Source organism: Hylaeus anthracinus, unplaced genomic scaffold, assembly GCF_026225885.1.
Source record: "Hylaeus anthracinus isolate JK02 unplaced genomic scaffold, UHH_iyHylAnth1.0_haploid 12001, whole genome shotgun sequence".
NCBI lineage: Eukaryota > Metazoa > Arthropoda > Insecta > Hymenoptera > Colletidae > Hylaeus > Hylaeus anthracinus.
The window spans coordinates 13,296,982-13,302,711 of NW_026534348.1; the positions used below are offsets into that span (position 1 = coordinate 13,296,982).

The window sequence follows — 5,730 nt, forward strand, 5'->3', positions numbered from 1 at the left end:
TAATGTAGCGTGCTCGGTCGATAATGCAGATTACTCTGTCGGTAATGCAGAGTACTTGGTCGGTAATACAGAGTACTCGGTCGATAATGCAGGTTGCTCTGTCGGTAATGTGGAGTGCTTTGTCGGCAATGCAGACTGCTCGGTCGATAATGCGGATTGCTCTGTCGATAATGTGGAGTGCTCTGTCGGCAATGTAGAGTGCTCGGCTGATAATGCAACTCGCTCTGTCGGTAATGCAACTCGCTCTGTCGGTAATGCAGGTTACTCTGTCGTTAATGTAGAGTGCTCGGTCGATAATGCAGAGTCGTATACATTAGCTAGAAATTATTTCATGCTTTTTATTGCATTTTCCCATCCTTTTAAACAATTATATCTAGAGCTAGTGCGTATTCATATAAATTAACAAGAAACTATTTCATACTTTTCACTGTACCTTTTTTGAAGTCGGTTAAATTTTTTTTCCAAAAAATTATTTTATTTCACTCTTTTTAGTGACAATCTATAACCAATAGATTTCATGCAATAACATCAGTTATGAGCAATATACAGGATGACCCAAAAACGTTGGAGGTCCTTGAAAAGGCTTGTTCCGCGGGAGAGGGGGGGTTTAAACAATTTGTCCTTAGCGAAAATGTTGCTCGAGGCTTTGTTAAGGATATCTTCTAGAAACAGAAACTCCCAACCAATCAGAGCGCGAGTATGGCGAAGGAGCGCCTGCGGGGCCTATGCTACCGCCGGCGCTCCATCGTCATACTCGCGCTCTGATTGGTCGGGGGTTTCTGTCAATATCTCCTTAACGTAGCCTCGAACAACATTTTCACATTTAAGAAAAAATTGTTACAAATCACCCTTCCCCCCCCCCCCCCAAAAAAAAAAACACTCTATTCAAGGACATCCAACATTTTTTGGACACCCTGTATAATTGCAAATGGGATTATCAGGAATACATGTGCAAATACATGTGAAAGGATTGATTGCGTTTGGTAAATTCCTTGTCGAGCTACACCAGAGCATAACAATTTTGCACCAACAATGATTTTAAACAATAAAAGTGTCCATAAATTTGTGCAAATGGGAACATCACGAATTCATCTATTATGAAATGCGGAAGGTTCCATCGCGCTCGGTAATTTCCTCACCGAGTTACATCATATAATAGGAATTTTGCGATAACAATAGTTATAAACAATACAGAAATTCATAAATTTTTGCATCTGTGATCATTGCGCAAACCTCTCCAGCAGCAAAATGTAAGGGGTTTCATAGTACGCTTTTTGCGATAAAAAGTGATATAAAGTGGTAAAAAATAAGTCCAGGATAAATGTTTTGTTATGGGACCAAATGGCAAATGCTCTCCAGATGCAAGAAGTTTTAATCTGATTGGTCCATCCGTCTCGAAGTAAGAAGCAAAACAAAATGTTTCTGTTTAAAAAAAAAAAAGGGTAAAAAATGACAAATCACAAAATGTTTCTTTTACGCGACCAACTGGAAGAAATATCCGACAAGATGCAAGAGGTTTCACTCCGATTCATCAAGCCATCTCGACGTAATCGGCAACATACCTAAAAATCACGGTTTTATGGTAAAAAGACAGGTAAAAAATGACAAATCGCAAAAAGTCTTGACAGCAGGATCACCTGGGGAATATGCTCTACAGGATGCAACACGATTCATTCCAATTGGTCAAGCCATCTCGGCGTAATCAGTGAACCGACATTAAAAAAAAAAAAGATATATACATGTCGAATTGAGTAACCTCCTCCTTTTCGAAGTCGGTTAAAAATGGTATACCGTTGACTTTATTAAATAGATACCGGCTCCGCAAGTACAGGAGAATTTCAGTTATTTGAATAATTAATTAAACAACTCATCGGATAGATTAGGTAACTGGTCGGACGAGCGACGAAGACACTGGTCGAAAGCCTGATCAAGGAACTAGTCAGGCGGACAATTAGAGAAATAGAGAGAAAGCTACTTAGAGACCTAGTCAAAATGCAAATATGACAGTTTCAATCAGAAGACTGATCGCGTAAATTAACTGTTAACTATATCATATCCTGGAAGGTAACTCCCCCTTATTAATCAGAGTTATTATCTATTCAGAAGACTAGCGAAAAGTCTGATTCGACTATCAGCTTACTAGTCGGAACACCAATTAGGTAGTGATAAAAAAACTTGCTGGAAAAGCAGTCAGAAAACTGACTAGAAAACTAGTAAATGGATTTATCGCAGAAGTGGCCCAGACACTCACCAGAGAATTGATTACAATACCCATTAGGAAAGTGGTCCAGAAACTGGTTAGAGAACTGGATTCACCCAGGAAACTTGTAGTATATCCAATACAGAAGAACAGTGAAGATTCCTGGCACTCAATAGTCAGAAGTTGTGTAGTCAGGAGTAGATTTATAAGGCTATTATCTTTGGAATGTTTACGTTTTTATATATAATAGTAGACATAGTCAAATTTCATGTGACTATATCAGCGCAAAAAATTAGTCAGAGTAAAGAACAAAAATATTTCTTTTAGTGACAACTACTCTACTATTATGTATGAAAACATCGACACTAAACAATCATTTGCTATGTGAAATAAAAATTCTTAAAAAAAATCTTTTCATCTTTCCCGCGTACGATAATAGTCCCTTAACTTTCAGAGAACACACAAGTGCAAACGCAGCTGAATTATGAAGCGTATAATAGAGCAGTAGGAAATGCACTTCGGATAATTGTATCCAAGACTTCAATTTCCATTAACAGCTGAAAGCCTCGTAGCATAAAAATTCTAAGGGTTTCGAGTGAATGACTCCGTCTGACGCAGAGCTCCACTCGAATCTGATTCTTGCAACTTCGCAGACCTTCTCGGTGATTCCATGTAAATTGCACGCTTTGCAAGCTGTGCAACCGCTGTCGCGAAGAATCAGCAACTCTGAAACCAACGAATCACGTTCATGAAGCGTTTCTAACTGCCGCGGCGCGAAACGAACGCAATGAAAGTCGCTTTCTTCGCTAACGTGCAATTTTGTAGGTTGCGCAACCGCGTCGGTCACATGATGCGACTTGAAAGTTGAAGAGCTGTTCGCGTCGGTCACGTGTTGCGACTTGAAAGTTGAAGAGCTGTATCGCGTTCGGTAACAAAGAACGTTTCCATTAAGCTTTACATAAGGTACCCTGCGATCGCTTACGATCGTTATGCAGTTACAAACACTTCACCGATGGCGTGTTTGGGTAAATGAAGTCATTACTCCCGCGGCAAGGGTGGGTGATTTTCTAGAATGTTATTCTGTGTCTGTAGAAGCGTTCGTAGTTCATGTTCGGCATTACAAACAAAATTATGCCAATACTATTACTCCAAGCATCGCATCTGTAAAAACAAACAAGATTGAAAAGTTGATATAATTAGTCCTACAAAATTCTGGCAATGTGCACGGAATGTGTGATTCTAATTTCGACTGAAATTTGAACCAACGAGAATTTTAGTCCCTACGTTTTGACAACTGAAACCGTGCAAACACGTAAAATATAACAATGCGGCTGGACTTTAACGCGTAACAACTACCAACCTCGTTGAAGTTTAGAAGCCAGAATTTCGGGCAGCGCAGAAAGCTAGGCCAACTAAATTCTCCGGCTGGTTGCGCCAACTTTTGCCAACTTTAATTCGTATTAACGGTACAGTAAATATGCGGAACGTGTTCGCGGGCCAGCTGACATGGGGATTTGTTGTACTTACTCGGTAACTGCGTATAATTAACGCACGAAAGTGAATCTAAAGTCGTGTAATGTCATTCGATTCGTATACTGGATTTCGGAAAAGATTTATCTTACAGTATTTCACTCGCGGTTGATGAAGGATGGATATCGGTAAACCAAAGTGCATCGTAACAACTATGGCGAAGTAAAGTAAAAGTGTAATAATAATATAATCTCTTTAATTTATGGTCTTGAAAAGTAGCGCCTTTCGGTTGATTAACTCACAACGACGATGTGATCGATCACTCTTATCACGCATTAGTTGATTGCACGCCTGTTATCATTAGGTGGCAGCACCTCTCGAGCGAACAGTCTGGCTATGATGTACTATTCTATTTATACACTCATCAATCGACTCTTTTTATCAACCAGTGCTATAAACTCATTTTGGTTGTTTTAAATCAATGAATTCTAGAGTAATCCATGCCCCGCGGTGGTCAAGGTCACGGTCATTTTCGTCACTTGACATTTTTCAATAGGTGAGCAACATCACCAACAGTATCAGCATGCGAGTGGCACCTCCTGTCCTCACAACTAGAGAAACATGCATTTCTCGAAAGTGCTCGGTCCACCTAACATTTCTATGTAGTCATTTTCGACCGATTCATAGAAATAGTTACATTAACTATTAACACTATTTTTGACAATTGCTTCTTAAAAGGCCACAAACGAGACAATATTTTCAATTTTCTTCAGATTTTTTAAACCATGACCGCTATAAAAATTATTCATTTGTTTAAAAAAATTGTAAAATAATTAGTGATAACAATTTCTTTTGATCGGCACAATTGCTAGTTGGTACCTCATTATGTAGTTCATTATGTATAAACTGTATAAAAAAAAACTGATTTTCAAACACCTGTAACATGCATATTTTCTGAAATTTCGATAAATCCTTTTAGATATGTTCAAATATCACTTAAGACTTTAACATACTTCAAATTGTACAAAGTCTGAAATACTACTCTATTTAGTGTTTGAGTGTTTGCGTGAAGTAACCCGGATTTATATCTATTGAAACATATTCTTAATAAAAATTATAATTATAATGTTTGTTATTTGAACGCGATGATTGCATGATCATTTAATAAATCGCTATTGAATTATTTTTGTCTGCATCATTTTAAAGAAAAAAAAAATTATTTGCCAGGTGTGGGGTTCGAACCCACGCTCCCAATTGGGAACCAGAACTTAAGTCTGGCGCCTTAGACCGCTCGGCCAACCTGGCTTCGTGTTGATACCGTTCTTTGTGTTGCTATCTGTACGTAATATCGAAAAATCAATACTATACATACTCAATTTCACAAACTACTCTAATAATTAATCCTAAATAATAAATTCAATATTCTTAGTACTCATTATACAACAAAAATATATTTTTCTATTTCTGATCGTTACTTTAAATAAAAGATCAAAGTCGGCATGTATTACCATTTTCAATAATCTTTTTTCTCTAAAATATGTAGAATACCTTTATTTTTACTTTGTTCTACTTTATTACTTTAAATAAAAGATAAATGTCGGTACATATTTACATTTTTAATATAGTTTTAATATAGTGTTATTGTTTCATCTGTTTCTTCTTCAGCTTTTTTATCTACATACAGTATCGGAAATTGCGCAGAAACTGACACTACCCATGGCTTGGACGGTGCTGCCCCTCATTTAGGACATTCTGTAGATCCTTACAGATTCCTACCAAGCTTCAGTTGGTAAACAGTTACCTACATTAGAATATACTCATCCAGAAGTTTTTGTGTTAGATTATACTACTGGCGCTACTGGTAGGTTAAAAATAGAATTGTTAACAAAATTATTTTTAATTCCTTGCGTATAGAATAATTTTAGATGAATGGTGTTTAAGTTTTGTAGTTTTGAGTTTCAAAAGGTTCCCGCCATGTTCCAACATGTCGTTTTGGGGATTCCCAGGGTTTCACTTTGGAAGTCGCCATATTTGTTTCTTTAGAACCCGCCGCATACAAT

General features: G+C 37.5%; 1 non-coding gene across 1 annotated transcript; it reads right to left on the reverse strand.

The window, feature by feature from the left end:
- Positions 1–4,891: 4,891 nt before the first annotated feature.
- On the reverse strand, positions 4,892–4,975 carry Trnal-uaa (transfer RNA leucine (anticodon UAA)). Its single transcript has one exon. It is a non-coding gene; the product is annotated as a tRNA-Leu (tRNA).
- Positions 4,976–5,730: the final 755 nt, after the last annotated feature.